Source organism: Rhinopithecus roxellana, chromosome 19, assembly GCF_007565055.1.
Source record: "Rhinopithecus roxellana isolate Shanxi Qingling chromosome 19, ASM756505v1, whole genome shotgun sequence".
Taxonomy (NCBI): domain Eukaryota; kingdom Metazoa; phylum Chordata; class Mammalia; order Primates; family Cercopithecidae; genus Rhinopithecus; species Rhinopithecus roxellana.
In genome coordinates this window covers 58,739,786-58,756,428 of record NC_044567.1, presented here as the reverse complement: position 1 = coordinate 58,756,428, position 16,643 = coordinate 58,739,786, and positions in this window count along the sequence as shown.

The following is a 16,643-nucleotide window of genomic DNA, read 5'->3' as shown; positions in this document are numbered from 1 at the left end:
AGGTACTTCCTATAACCCCCTCATTTCACCCACAAAGACAGTGATACCTAGAGCAGTTATAAATCCAGATAGTGGTTACAGCCTATTAGTGCCAAGCTAAAATCAGAGCTCCATTCTGCTGTTATTCTATGCCCTTTTATATTGTCCTTTTAATAAAATAATAGCTAGTAAGCATGTATTTAGTCATTTATACATCCATCTAATATAAAACATCCAAATATTTCAAAGTTTCTTGTGTACCAACCTTTACCATTTCATCTAGACATATTGTAGTAAAATTTCAGAAAGAATCAAGAGAAAAATATCCAAAGTTATCAGATAAGAAAAAAAAAAGATTACCTATAATAGAAGAGAAATCATATTGACATGTGAGTTCTCATCAGTATTGGACAGAAGAATACAGTAAGCACTTTAAATGCTGGAAGAAATTTAAATTTTAAAATGCTACAGGAAAATTTATTTTAGCCCGTAATTCTCTACCTAGTGCTATTACTCAAGCATGAGTTTGAAAGGAAGGTAGCTTTCTACATATGAGTAATAAGACAAACTCCTGCAAACACTCTGAAGGTATTATAAGAAGATATGTACCAACGACAAGAAAGAGGAATCCAAGAGAAACTAATGAGATAGAAGAACTAAAGGTTAGCAATGATACTAGGAAAATGTGATGTTAAATTTAACAAGCATTCATTGAAAAAAATCTGGAACTACATTTTCAGAAGATATCAATGAGGAATTTACTGAAGGGTAAAATGGGAGTATGAAAGAGTAGAAAGATTGAAGTAGCTACATTTGTAAACCAATTTGTAGGGTAAATTTGTGGATATTATTAACATTTTAAATGGACATTTCCTATGAACTAGCAACTCTTTTTCTCAGACGTTAGTTACCCTTAAGAAAAACATGCCTTGTAGTAGAATAATTTATAATCCTTTGGGTATATACCCAGTAGTGGGATGGCTGGGTCATATGGTACATCTAGTTCTAGATCCTTGAGGAATCGCCATACTGTTTTCCATAATGGTTGAACTAGTTTACAATCCCACCAACAGTGTAAAAGTGTTCCTATTTCTCCACATCCTCTCCAACACCTGTTGTTTCCTGACTTTTCAATGATTGCCATTCTAACTGGTGTGAGATGGTATCTCATTGTGGTTTTGATTTGCATTTCTCTGATGGCGAGTGATGATGAGCATTTTTTCATGTGTCTGTTGGCTGTATGAATGTCTTCTTTTGATGAATTGATGGGTGCTGACGAGTTGATGGGTGCAGCACACCAACATGGCACAAGTATACATATGTAACAAACCTGCACGTTATGCACATGTACCCTAGAACTTAAAGTATAATTAAAAAAAAATGAAAAAAGAGAAAAAAAAAAAAAAAAAAAAGAAAAACATGCCTATGGCCAGGCGCACTGGCTCACGCCTGTAATTCCAGCACTTAGGGAGGCCCAGGCGGGCGCATCATGAGATCAAGAGACCGAGACCAGCCTGGCCAACATGGTGAAACCCCACCTCCACTAAAAAAAAAAAAAAAAAAAAAAAAAAAAAAATTAGCTGGGCGTGGTGGAGCATGGCTGCAGTCCCAGCTACTCAGGAGGCTGAGGCAGGAGAATCGCTTGAACACAGGAGGCGGATGTTGCAGTGAGCCGAGATCACACCACCACACTCCAGCCTGGTGACAGAGTGAGACTCTGTCTAAAAGAAAAGAAAAGAAAAGAAAACATGCATATTTGCACAAAGATGTAGAAAGCCCATGGATTTCATAGCAGCAATTGTTCCTAATAGGAAAAAAAATTTTAAGCTATCTTTCAGCCAAGGAGGATAGCTAAAAAATGGGATATAGGCTATCATTGAATCCCTAGTAGTAATTAGAAAATCAGAAAGAAAACCCAAAACAGCACAGAAAGACCTGACTCTGAAAGACCTTTGGGGTACATTTTTTTTTTAACTGAAACATTCAAGTTGCATGCATGTGCCCACAGAATATATAAAGCACTGAATCTGATGTGTATCTGTACATTAGTTTTTACACTAACTGTATTATTTTACATATGTATGTAAATACCCAGAATTGCATGTGGATTAACCACTCTTTAACGTTTTCCAGACCAAGTGTATTTTTCTTTAGGGCCACTGAATGAGGCATTTGTTTATGGATTCATTCATTTTCCTCTGATATGTATCATATATTTATTGAACATCTTTTATATGCCATGTCTTACACTGGGACCTACAAATGCGGTTTATGCTCACCTTGAGCTTACTTTATATTATAGGAACCAAACTATTAGCTAAAATTACAAGAGTTCACAATAGGATACATATAGGCAGACATCAAGGAAAAGAGGAGAGGAAGAAGTATCTCTATTTGAAGGATTATGGAATACTTTACAGAGCAGATGGCCAAACAGGTTGACCTTTGAAGCAGTAACACTTTGTCAATACCAGAAATGGAAGAAGAACATTCTGGAAGGAGTCATATAGACCGTGTAATGGAATAGTGACATGGATGTTCATAGCCTGGGTGGGAACATGTAAATATTCTAATGTCTGTGAAAAGCATGTGTTTAAAATTTTTATATTTCATGCTATAGAGCAGGGCTCCCCAACCTTTTTGGCACCAGGGACTGGTTTCATGGAGGATAATTTTTCCACCATTAGGCATTAGATCTCATAAGGAGTGCACAACTTAGATCCTTCCCATGCATGGGCCACAATAGGGTTCGTGCTCCTATGAGAATCTAATGCCGTTGGCCTCTGATCTAACAGGAGGAGGAGCTTAGGCGGTAATGCTCACTTGCCTGCTGTCATCTCCTGCTCTGCGGCCCCGGGGGGTTAGGGACCCCGGTACAGAGAATAGGGAACCACTAAAGACAGAAGATATGAATATAATTAGATGTTTGTTTGCTGAATGGTAACTTGATAACATGGAAGACAGGGATGTTAGAGGAAACTAGAACATGGCAAAGATTTCTTAAGAATCCAGGTGAAAGTGTCATGAAATTGGAGAAGAAATTGATGCAATTCACACTTCACAAGGGTGAACTTGAAAAAAAAATGTTCGCCTGTAATTTGGGGACAGTTTTCAAGTGATTTCTCAATTTTGTTTTTTGTGTCTACTCTATCATTTTCCCTTTTGTCCGAGTTTTTTTGGAGGCTGTGGTATCCAATAGATTAAAGAAATTTTACTGTGAGAATAATGAGTGGCCCAAAAGCCTGAGAGATACAGTTGTAGATTTTTGGTGGGAGGGAAGGATCACGCATACTGGGAGGAAATGCCAGCTTGAGTAAGATGCTTTCCAGGTTTCCAGAGCCCAGCGGTCTCTAACCCCAGTTGTAACAGCATCCAGGGAATAACCTCCCCGCCACGCACACAGATGCCTTAGACACAGGATGGGGACTCCTGTAACTGGTTATATTTGGCCTCCAAGGTCTCACTGCAAGCTGGCAGAGGCTGTGTCACACACATAGAAAGACGTGTCTGTGGCATGATCCTCTCCAAAGTCCTGGTCTCAATGCGGGTGGTGGTGGCTCAGAGTGGAGGGCTTACACGGGAGCTCTGGAGTCACCAGGAGGAAGCTTTGAAGGGGGCTGAGGTTTAGTTTGTGTTAACACCCTCAGTTTTGGCTACTGTGGTTACTTTACTAAACCTCAAAAGGGTGAATTAGAAGACTGGAAATAGTATAAGAAGAGACCTCGTGGAGACAAAGCTTCCCATTCCTCGCCTGTACGCGCAGACCCTGATCTGGATGTTTTGAATTTCTTTTGTGCAGTCCCAGCTTCTGGTCTATGTTGTGCCTGAATGACGGAAAACATAAAAATAAAGCTATTCTTTATTATAGAGAATCAGCTGAATGCCTTATGACCTTTTAACACAGGCCAAACAATTTATTTAAAAAGGTCAGTTATTGGTGCTGTGTGTGTTTTGTTTCTGCATCCCAGGAAGCTCGCTCCCCTCTGGTTGTCTTCCTTTGCAGGGGAAGAGGGGGAGCCCCATATGTGTGTCCATGTGACGCCTCTGCAAGGATATGTTCCCTTTGCATGTGGCTTTATGTCAACACATTGGCCCCACACTGGGGATGATGCCAGGATCCAGATGGGTGGCAGGGAGAAACAGCTGACAGGGCAGTCATCCCACCCACTTAAAACTCACTTTTGCGGCCGGGCGCAGTGGCTGACGCCTATAATCCCAGCACTTTGGGAGGCCGAGGCGGGTGGATCACGAGGTCAGGAGATAAAGACCATCCTGGCCGACATCTCTACTCAAATACAAAAAATTAGCCGGGCTTGGTGGTGCACGCCTGTAGTCCCAGCTACTCAGGCTGCTGAGGCGGGGGAATCACTTGAACCCGGGAGGTGGAGGTTGCAGTGAGCTGAGATTGCGCCATTGCACTCCAGGCTGGTAATAGAGCAAGACTCTGTCTCAAACAAACACAAAAAAAACTCACTTTCCCATGGCTCCTTGATCCTCTGCTGTCAAACGCATTAACACACTTATTTCCTTTCTTCCTTCCTTTATCCTCCTACTTCCATTTTTGCCTCCATTTTTTGCATTTCCTGTTGCTTGCTTTTTTTTTTTTTATTTTTTACTTTCCTCTTTCCTGCCTTTCCCCGTCCCCTTAGTGTAGACACTGAAAGAGTATGGATGACCTGAGTAGTGCATCGATTTCCGTTGCTTACCTGTGTGTGGGTTTTAAAAAGAATGTGAGTTAAAGCCTGTGTGTGTGTGTGCGCGCGCGCACGCATGTGTACAAAAAAGAGAGATCATAAGAGTGTGAGTGCTTCTGAGAGATGTTAAGTGGCAAACAAAATATACTATTAGAAACAGCCTGGGCGCAGTGGCTCACGCCTGTAATCCTAGCAATTTGGGAGGCCTCGGTGGGCAGATCACAAGGTCAGGAGATTGAGACCATTCTTGCTAACACTGTGAAACCCGTCTCTACTAAAAATACAAAAAATTAGCTGGGCGTAGTGGCATGCGACTGTAGTCGCAGCTACTCGGGAGGCTGAGGCAGGAGAATTGCTTGAACCCAGGAGGTGGAGGTTGCAGTGAGCTGAGTTTGGCGCCACTGCACTCCAGCCTGGGCGACAGAGACTCCGTCTAAAAAAAAAAAAAAAGAAAACAAAAGGGAAATGGTCCTATTGGCAGTTCCACCTTCCAAGGGTGCTCATATTATTCATGTTGGGGAGGTAACATTTCCATATCATTCCTCTTTGCTTACAAAGACTGCTGGGGAAGTTTGGCCAGCCTAAGAATTTGACCATGGTAGAAAGTAACACCACCTTTGTTTTCTAGAGCAACCTTAGTGAGTGTTGGGACAGCTAAAGTGGGCCAGGTGCCTTTGAAGTAGGGGATGGAGGGCTGCAGTGTTTTGCAGAAGAAATGAATGGCCAGCAATGAAGAGGAGGAAGCTGCAGGCTGGCCATGAGAAAAAGAAGGAAGTCAAAATCAGAGGCACAAGGCAAAGAGACAGCCAGTGAGAAACTTCCGAATGTGGATTGGCCAATGGAATTATTTTTGTTTTTTGTTTTTAGATGGAGTCTTGCTCTGTTGTCCAGGCTGGAGTGCAGTGGCGTGATCCTGACTCACTGCAACCTCTGCTTCCCAGGTTCAAGTGATTCTCTGGCCTCAGCCTCCCGAGTAGCTGGAACTACAGGAGTGCACCACCATGCCCAGCTAATTTTTGTATTTTTAGTAGAGATAGGGTTTCACTATGTTGGCCAGGCTAGTGTTGAACACTTGGCCTCAAGTGATCTGCCCGTCTCAGCCTCCCAAAGTGCTGGGATTACAGGCATGAGCCACTGCACCCCACCACCCCGCCCCCTGCCAGCCAGTGGAATTTTAATGAAGTGAAGTGCACAGTGGGTTACTCTGATACCCTGTGATGAAACTACTTTGTTTCACTGTTGCAAACTTGTTTAACTTCAAACTTCTGTATGCACTGATCATACAGAACTGGCTGCAGATAGTGGTAGTTGGAGAAAGTCAAGTCAAGAGGTATTGGTTCTAGGTTTATATTGGGCGGGGACAGGAGAACATCCATATGAGACGTAAATGAAATGGAACATTCTGCAAGATCAGGAACTTGGAGAAAGAAGTGACTATGAGAAGCTTAAGTTCCTTTAGAAAGCCCACATATTTTAGGAGAGAGGTCCCTTGCCTGTCTCTGAAGATAGGGTATCAAGGCAACTTATGTAGCTATTCATGGAAAAGTTGGCTTTACACCTTTGTCACAGTTGACAAAGCTGAAGGCCTTGGGAGATCTGAGAGTCTAAGGCATAAGTTCTCTCTCTCTCTCTCTCTCTCTCTCTCTCTCTCACACACACACACACACACACACTCATAAACATTCTTACTAAACAACTGACCTGATATTGATGGGGAGTCTTATTCATTGTTGCCAAATAAGTTGATTCCTGCTGCTACTCAACCAGAAATGCTGATATGTACAGAGTTGGAGAGTTAAGAGATGACTCCACTGGACACTAAGGACTGGTAGTAGAGGCTGTCCTCTAGGACTTCAGATTTAGGGTTATATTTGACTGCATTGGTTGTTTTCTCTGTTCCTGGCATCTTAGTAAGACGTGTCTCTTTCCATCGGATTTTCAGGGCAATTCCTGCTACATGTCTTAATGTATGTTACAGATCCCTCAAAGCAAACTTGATTAAATCTAACTATTTGGGGGGCTTGAAAACTAGAGGAAAGAGGTTAAATTGTTTTTCTAGATTTCCTTATATAGTTTTTTTTTTTTTTTTACCATAATAGTAACAAAGTGAATGAGAATTTAGTAAAGAGAAGCCACTATCAGATCCCTCTGTCCACTTCCAACTTCCTAACCTTTTGCATGCCTGAATCTTATAGATGGATGAAGTTTTGTGTTTCCTGTACTGACCTGAAGTGAGGAACAACCACATACATCTTTGTCTTCACTCTGTCCAGCTCTCAACTGCATTGTTCCCTCACCTCTTCCTGCAAAGTGCTTATTTCTACACTTAAGAATGAAAGAGTGAAGAGAAAATGACAAGATGTTCTTGTTTATCAGGAGATGGGGGTAAGCTGAGCTTTCCACAAGGTCCTGAATGGATGAGAAGGACCCAAAACATATGGAAAATATGGAGAATAGTGTATAAGTAATAAAAATAAAAATAAAATAAATAAAATAAATTGGGAATGCCAGTTTCTGGTAATGATTTGTTTTCACAGTAACTGAGAGCTCCCATAAACCTGCAATTAATCACACATTTATGGTGAGGGTAAGCTGGGAGAATTAGGGGGCTCGTTGGGACTTGGGTTATTAGTGCAGCTGCTTTTCATTGATGAGATCTGAGTTCAAATCTCAACCAATGTTACAAATGAAAATGTCATTTTGAAAGTTAATTAGCTCCATGCAATAAATACTGGTTGCTTGATTGATGTACCTAAAAATTCGTTACCCAGAAAAAAAATTATGTATATATATATGTGTGTGTGTGTGTGTGTGTGTGTGTGTATGTGTGTATGGCTTGTTAAGAGAGTCAAGTCAGTCAAAAAGTCAGACATTATTTAAACAATTTGCTTTTCTTAATAGTTCAACCACCTGCAAGTAAATAGAATTTATTAAAAGGTGGAGCTTCTAGTAGAGCATATGAAAGAATGTCTGAACATAGTAAGAACTGTAGACTTTTAGAACTAGAAATAAAATCTTTAAAAGCCATCTAGTCTAATCCTTGGGTTGTTTTTTGTTTGTTTTTGTTTTTGTTTTTTTTTTAAATAGAAGAAGGAATAAAAATGGGAGGTTAAGTGACTTGCTTAAGTCACACAGTTAACTACTGGGGAAGCAAGGGCTGGACTCCAGGTGTCCTGGCAACGCTATGTTCTCTCTGAATTAGTCTTACGGGCTCTGAATGTCGTCCTCCCTTCCCTGCTCTGGGAGCTTAGCCTCTCTCCATGGCTCATCCACATGGCCTTTTCTTCAGTGTATTCTGTGCCTCAGAAGGTCTGTCTTCTCATTACCAAAAAAAAAAAAAAAAAAAAAAAATGCAAAACTTACTTCTCTGCACTTTTTTAAAAAAGAAGCTTCCATCGGAGTTGTCATCTCTGCTCTCCCAGGTGGAAACATATTAGCAACACACACAACTGTGTTGCCTTTTATATCAGACATGCTAAAATTGAATTCAGAACTCAGTGGGAGAATTAGGAGCCTCCTGCATGAATCTAATAAAATTAGAGAAGTAGGAGAACAGATGGCGATTCCACCTGAACCAATACTCTGTAAGGGCTTTTTTCCAAACCAGTGAAAAGGTCAGCCATGGAGAAGTCCTTGGTCACTTTATTTACCTGTTTACAATTTAAACTGCTCTTGATCTTGAGATGCCTTCTATGTAGCATTTCATTGGGTGGCAACATAGCTTGACTAAGACTATTTAAGGTGATTCTGGTGAACACTCAGGAAGAAAAGGGGAGGTATGGAGGAAGGCTCTATCGTCTTAGATAATACATCTGTCACCATGCATGGGATGCTGGTAGAAACGTGGATGGTAAAGGCCATTCTGAGGAGATCTCAGACGGAAATGAAGAATGTATTTTTGGAAGCTGGAGGAAAGGTGATTTTCTATGTGGTAAGTTTCTCTCATAGGTAGGGAAACATTAGAAACCCACACAACTGTGTTCCCTTTACATCAGACATTCTAAAATTGAATTCAGAATTCAGTGGGAGAATTAGGGGACTCCTGTGTGAATTGGATAAAATTAGAAAAGAGAGCAGACAGCTATTCCACCTGTCCCATAAAGTGGTTATAGGTATCAACAGATTTGGCTGAATTGTATTCTCATGTTTTGTGGAAGGTAAAACTTGCAAGTAATAGAACTGGGTATTGAGCTGAGGAGATTCCTAAGCAAAGTATTGGATTGGCTTTGTTTCTCCTTGCAGCTTAGAGGAAAATGTGAGAGGAGGGAGATATATTGAAAGCACTGTTGGGCAAAAAGGAACCAGTACTTGAAATTTTGGAAAATTTTCAGCCTATGTTGCAGAAAACAATAGAGTATGTTCTGAAGAGAGCAGTAAGGGTGTGGCTGAACAACCATTTGATAAGGATATTAGCATGGGTGTGACCCACAGGTCTAAGCAGCCATTGCAGCAGAAGCCAGAAACAGATGCAAACATAACAGCAGAGAAACTCCAGTTGGAACTAAAAAGGACAGATAAAGTAGAACAGAATGAAGCGAGATGGTCAGACTTCTGAGATTCTACAAGACAGGTCCATAGAGCTATCTGGCTTTGAACATGCATTGTCCTTCAAGAAAAGGGAAGAATGACCTTTAAGGCAATTCAGTGGAAACCATAGGGCTTCCACTGCCCCCACAGGCCTGGGGGTAAGTCTGATTCCTCCTTGACTTCAGTGGGCCAGGTGTGGGGTTGAGGCCTCCTTGCAGAGCCAAAGGGGGTGGCCGTTCTATGGAGCCAGTGGGGTGACACTGCCACTCCAGTGGTACTGGAGGGCAGAGCATAGAACCAAAGAGGATTATTCTCAAGTCTCAAGATCTAATGGAATTTGCCTTGTCAGGTTTTGAACTTTTCTTGAGTCCCATCACCCCTTTATTTCTTCTGATTTCCTCCTTTTGGAATGGAAACGTATATTCTATTCCTGTCCACTACTAGATTTTGGAAGCACATAACTTGTTGGTTTCACAAGTTCACAGCTGGAGAGGAATTTTGTTTGCCTCAGGATAAATCGTACCTTGCATATTTGCTTCGGATGATATTTATTTATTTTTTGAGGTGGTGTCTCACTCTGTGACCCAGGCTGGAGTGCAGTGGCGTAGTCTCGTCTAATGGCAAACTCCGACTCCTAGGTTCAAGCGACTCTCCTGCCTCAGACTCCTCAGTGTCCAGGTACAAATGTGTAAAAGGAGAAAACAAAGGTATGATTATTTGTGGATGATGTGATTATTTATGTAAACATAATTCAATTAAAAATTGAAACAAAAATATGGGGAGAATTCATTTTAAATATACAGAATCAATTGTCCTTCTGTCTGTATTGCAATAATGTTTTTAGAAAGCAATAATAATTGAGGGAAAACAGTGATCTCATTGGAAATCTGTATTTTATTCACCTAGTTGTTTTCTCTTCAGAATCAATATACCTGTACACCAAAGACACATCCTGTTGATTTTAAAAGGCACTCATTATTTCATATATTCTTTAATTTATTCAAGAAACATTGTTGAATGTGACTACTGTTCAGCTACTATCATTCGGCACTAGGGAAACCATGGCAAATTCCTGTCATCTTCATGCAAGTATTAAATACAATGTGCTATCAGAGCATAAGAGAGGACATAAACTAGTCTTGTAGGTTAGGGTCACTTGATCCAAATGAAGTGTAGGGGTTATTTAAATCCATAGAGGTAAGAATAAAGGAAAAGGTATATGTAAAGTCTTTGAGGCACAGAGGAGCCTGATACTCTGGAAGAAATGAAGGCAGGTGGAGCTAGAGTTTAGAAAGCGAGAAGGAAAGTAGCCTCAGAATCTCATTGGAGAGAGAGGAAGAGGCCAGGTCGACAGGGTAGAGTAGACTCCTGTAGCAATTAAGGGTTGCATCTTCACAACATTGAGAAGCAACCCAAGGTTTTGAGTAAAAACAAGAGAGAGCAAGGAAGTGATTTAGAGACATTTGGGAGAGAGAATCTTTGATGCCTGGCCATTGCTTGAGGTGGCTGAATGGTGGTGCCATTTTCTGAGATGATGAATCCTGAGTGGGGGATAGAATGGGAGGGTGGCCTGAAGCAGGAACAGGTCCCCAGGTAAATGTCGGTACCACTGTGGTTGAGAGAGAACATTCCCTTGGCTCTGACCACGCAGGTTCAAACCCATCTCAACCCCTTTGCATGAATATCTTCAACATCCAAATGGTTTTGGGGTTCTTCATTTGTAAAATAGAGATGATAATAACAGAACCTGGCTTGTGATGATTCTCTGAAATTACCCCTCTAGTGTTGAGCAGAATGTCCACTAATGTGACTGTCATCTTGTAGGTGTTCCTGGGGAGTATGGTTCACTGTGTTTAGACATATTTATTCCAAAATGTCTGCAAACTTCCTGGAGGGGACATTTAAAAGGCATTTGGTGGCTGGGCGTGGTGGCTGACACCTGTAATCCCAGCACTTTGGGAGGCCAAGGCGGGCAGATCACCTGAGGTCAGGAGTTCAAGACCAGCCTGGCCAACATGGAGAAACCACATCTCTACTAAAAATACAAAATTAGCCAGGCGTGGTGGTGTATGCCTGTAATCCCAGCTACTCAGGAGGCTGAGGTAGGAGAATTGCTTGAACCTGGGAGGCCGAAGGTTGCCCGGCTAATTTTTGTATTTTTCATAGAGACAGGGTTTCACCATGTTGGCCAGGCTGGTCTTGAACTCCTACCCTCAAGTGATCCACTTTGGGCTTCCAAATTCCTGGGATTACAGGCATGAGCCACAGTGCCTGGCCAGATATGTAGATGAGACTTTAGTCTTTAGACTTTAGACTTAATGCAGGAATGAAGTAAAACTTTGGGGGCTGTTGGGATAGAATAAATATATTTTTTATGTGAGAAAGACATGGATTTTGAGGGCCTGGGGCAGAATGTTATAGATTGAACATTTCTGTTCCCCCCTAAATTCACATGTTGAAAACCTAAGTCCCAGTGTGGCGATGTTTGGAGATGGGACCACCAAGGAAGTAATTAAGGTTAAATGAGGTCACAGTGGTGAGCCCTGGTCTGATAGAACTGGTGTTCTTATGATAAGAGACAGCAGATCTCTCTCTCTCTATCTCTCTCTCTGTCTCTGAAAGAGAAATGAGAAAAGTTATTGTGAAGATAGCAATAAGGAGGCCATCTGCAAACCAGGAAGAGAACCCTCACCAGAAACCAAATTAACCAGAACCTTGATCTTGGACTTCTAACCTCCAGAACTGTGAGAAAACAAATTTCTGTTGTTTGACCAATTCTTCTGCCTTCCCTTTCTACTGGTAAGGATTTATGTGATTAGATTGGGCCTACCTAAATAATGCAGGATATTCTTCATATTTTAAGGTCCATAAGATTAATTGTTTGCTGTGTTTCTTTTTCCATGTAATGAAACACATTCAGCAGTTTCAGATATTAGGGTGAGGATATTTCTGCGAGGTTATTACCCTGCCCACCACAGAGATAAATATCCATTAAAATTTTACTTTTTATGTTTAGTAATTATCTATAAAATATTTAATATTGCATGTAGTTCTGCTTAATTACAGACTGCTAATAAGTACAAACATAACTCAGTCTGAAAAAGATGTATGGTCACAGGAAATAAAACGTTCACATTTCTATTTAAAATTTCAAATTAAGTACAATTTTTTGGTTGTTGTAGACAAGTATCCAATGATAATACAATTGTAGAAGCATAAAATATATTAGGATAAAAATATAGAAAGAGGGATAAAATATAAACTGAAAGAGAAAACAAAACTAAGTTTCCAAATCCTAAAGAAGAGGCTTTCATGCATGAGGATGGCTATCAAATAATAATTAGATTTACATAACACTAAAAAACTAAAAGAGAAAGAGTTGTATTTTTAAATGCCAATACTTAAAATATTGCAGCACTTTAAAGTTTAAGAAAAATAATATTGAAATATGAAAGCATTTATAATTTGAAAGCATTTATAATTTCAGAAAGTTATTTTATTGGTAAATGAGCAAAGAATTGTAAAATTATTGCTTTAGAGCACATATTTTCTTTCGTCTTTACTAACCCTTAATAGATTTGAATAAAAATTTTTTTTGCCAGTTTGATAGGCAACTATTATGTGATGCTGACTTAGTTTGTAGTTTTTGTTATTTAGCTGATCATATGCTTTATCTACATTTCAATCAGATTGTTTCTTTTTATGTTGTCCTTCTAGAATGTACATATTTTTTATGTAAATGTTTAAAATGTCAATGCATTCAAATATATCTGTACTTTCTTTGATGGCTTTTGCCTTTTGTTTCCGTTTTACAAATACTTTTCTTATCCTAAAGTAATATTTTAACACTTCCATTTGTTTTTGCTTTCTTTTTTGAAACGGGGTCTCGCTTCGTCATCCAGGCTGGGGTACAGTGGCGCAATCTCTGCTCACTGCAACCTCCACCTCCCGGTTCAAGCAATTCTCCTGCCTCAGCTTCTTGAGTAGCCGAGATTACAGGCAGCTGCCACCAAGCCCAGCTAATTTTTGTTATTTTTAGTAGAGACGGGGTTTCACCATCTTGGCCAGGCTGGTCACACTTCCATTTGTTTTAATGTTTAAACATTCAATCCTTTTAAATTTACATGTTCAGGTTGTGGGAAGAATCTTACTGTGTTTTCTATCCCTAATGACTAGTCAGTTATACCACAAACCATTTATTTAGTAATCTACCCTTTCTCACTGTTTAAAATACTTTGAATACCATGTATATTCTGATTTCCAGATGCATACTTCCAGCCCAAGTCTCTTTCCGGAGATCCAGGCCTTAATAGCCGAATGTCTTTTTCTTTCTTTCTTTCTTTTCTTTCTTTTTCTTTTTCTTTTTCTTTTTTTTTTTTTGAGATGGAATTTTGCTCTTGTTGCCCAGGATGGAGTGCAGTGGCATGATTTCTGCTCACTGCAACCTTCGGCCTCCCAGGTTCAAGCAATTCTCCTACCTCAGCCTCCTGAGTAGCTGGGATTACAGGCATGCACCACCACGCCTGGCTAATTTTGTATTTTTAGTAGAGATGTGGTTTCTCCATGTTGGCCAGGCTGGTCTTGAACTCCTGACCTCAGGTGATCTGCCCGCCTTGGCCTCCCAAAGTGCTGGGATTACAGGTGTCAGCCACCACGCCCAGCCACCAAATGCCTTTTAAATGTCCCCTCCAGGAAGTTTGCAGACATTTTGGAATAAATATGTCTAAACACAGTGGACCATACTCCCCAGGAACACCTACAAGATGACAGTCACATTAGTGGACATTCTGCTCAACACTAGAGGGGTAATTTCAGAGAATCATCACAAGCCAGGTTCTGTTATTATCATCTCTATTTTACAAATGAAGAACCCCAAAACCATTTGGATGTTGAAGATATTCATGCAAAGGGGTTGAGATGGGTTTGAACCTGCGTGGTCAGAGCCAAGGGAATGTTCTCTCTCAACCACAGTGGTACCGACATTTACCTGGGGACCTGTTCCTGCTTCAGGCCACCCTCCCATTCTATCCCCCACTCAGGATTCATTATCTCAGAAAATGGCACCACCATTCAGCCACCTCAAGCAATGGCCAGGCATCAAAGATTCTCTCTCCCAAATGTCTCTAAATCACTTCCTTGCTCTCTCTTGTTTCTACTCAAAACCTTGGGTTGCTTCTCAATGTTGTGAAGATGCAACCCTTAATTGCTACAGGAGTCTACTCTACCCTGTCGACCTGGCCTCTTCCTCTCTCTCCAATGAGATTCTGAGGCTACTTTCCTTCTCGCTTTCTAAACTCTAGCTCCACCTGCCTTCATTTCTTCCAGAGTATCAGGCTCCTCTGTGCCTCAAAGACTTTACATATACCTTTTCCTTTATTCTTACCTCTATGGATTTAAATAACCCCTACACTTCATTTGGATCAAGTGACCCTAACCTACAAGACTAGTTTATGTCCTCTCTTATGCTCTGATAGCACATTGTATTTAATACTTGCATGAAGATGACAGGAATTTGCCATGGTTTCCCTAGTGCCGAATGATAGTAGCTGAACAGTAGTCACATTCAACAATGTTTCTTGAATAAATTAAAGAATATATGAAATAATGAGTGCCTTTTAAAATCAACAGGATGTGTCTTTGGTGTACAGGTATATTGATTCTGAAGAGAAAACAACTAGGTGAATAAAATACAGATTTCCAATGAGATCACTGTTTTCCCTCAATTATTATTGCTTTCTAAAAACATTATTGCAATACAGACAGAAGGACAATTGATTCTGTATATTTAAAATGAATTCTCCCCATATTTTTGTTTCAATTTTTAATTGAATTATGTTTACATAAATAATCACATCATCCACAAATAATCATACCTTTGTTTTCTCCTTTTACACATTTGTACCTTTTATTTATCTATAACTTCCATATGATGTTAAATAATAGTGACACCCTTTTCTTATTTCCAGCCTTCATGAACGTTTTTCTAGCCAATCTGGATGATATTAGGTATTGGTTTGGGGACGTCATTCTTCAAGCTGAGTAAATGTCCACCTATTTCTAAATTACTTTTAAAAAACCAAGATGTAATGTATTAGTTCATTCTCATGCTGCTAATAAAGACATACCCGAGACTGGGTAATTTATAAAGGAAAGAGGTTCACTGGACTCACAGTTTCACATGGCTGGGGAGGCCTCACGATCATGGTGGAAGATGAAGAAAGAACAATGGGACTTCTTACATGGTGGCAGGGAAGAGAACTTGTGCGAGGGGACACCCATTTATAAAATCATCAGATCTCCTGAGACTTACTCACTACCATGAGAACAGTGTGGGGGAAACTCCCCTCGTGATTCAGTTATCTCCGCCTGGCCCCATGAGGGATTATTACAATTCAGGGTGAGTTCTGGGTGAGGACACAGCCAAACCATACCATGTAATACTGACATTTATGAAATATCTTTTAGAAATCTCTCAAGATTACGTTTTTTTAGCTTTTTTTTTTAAATGTATGCACTTGATGAACACTTTAACAAACAACCTAACCTTAAACCATCTTTATGTTTTTTGAATAACCCCTTACTGCTACATGAATATTTTAAAACAGTCCCGTTCGACTGTAGCTTAAATTTCCTTTCAGGGACTGATTCCATGTCTTGATTGAAAATATTGGAAGAAAAGTATTAACTTTCCGTAAAGGGAAATCTTTACTATTGTCTCTTAAAATCACTCCCTGTTGGCAAAAGCACATTCCCAACCCTTCTTCCTTCACTCTAATTTGTTTAGATATAGGCTTGAAGAGATTTCTCAAATTTTGTATTCATATTAAAATGAATTCTTTCAATGAAAATGTTTTAAAAAAACTGTTTTTAAAACAGTGATTTCCGGTCTAACTCATTGAGAACTAAGTGCCTTCCAGGTTTCAGATGAGACTCATAATACCTGATTTGAGGTCTGTTTGAGTTGTTCACCTCAACTGGGAAGAGGTTTCCCTTTGTATAGAAAATCACCTCCCCCAGTTTCTGCATGCTGGGAACTCTACCTGATGGTATGATGTGTTTTTCTGTTCTGTGGTGTTGCTACCAACAATACTTTTTTTGAAGAATGAGCTAAGTAGTTTCCAGAGTAGCTATGGCAAATGGACAATCTCAGAAGTTTGTACCTTGAGAGAAATAAGGCTTTGCTTAAAAGAAACGAGGCTACTGATTTGAATGGAAATTCAAAGTAAACTCAGGATACCTGAAACTGTATTATTTTCATGCTATACATGCTGTCTAATATCACACAAATCGTCTAAATCATTTGTCTCCCTCATTCAGATTCCTGATCAAGACACATTTCCTGAGTAATTGCTTTCTACTCAGTTTCCTCCCATAGCGTTAAGTATCATTAGAAACACTAGCTTAGAAATTATTCTGCTCAATCTTAAATATGCCTAAATCTCA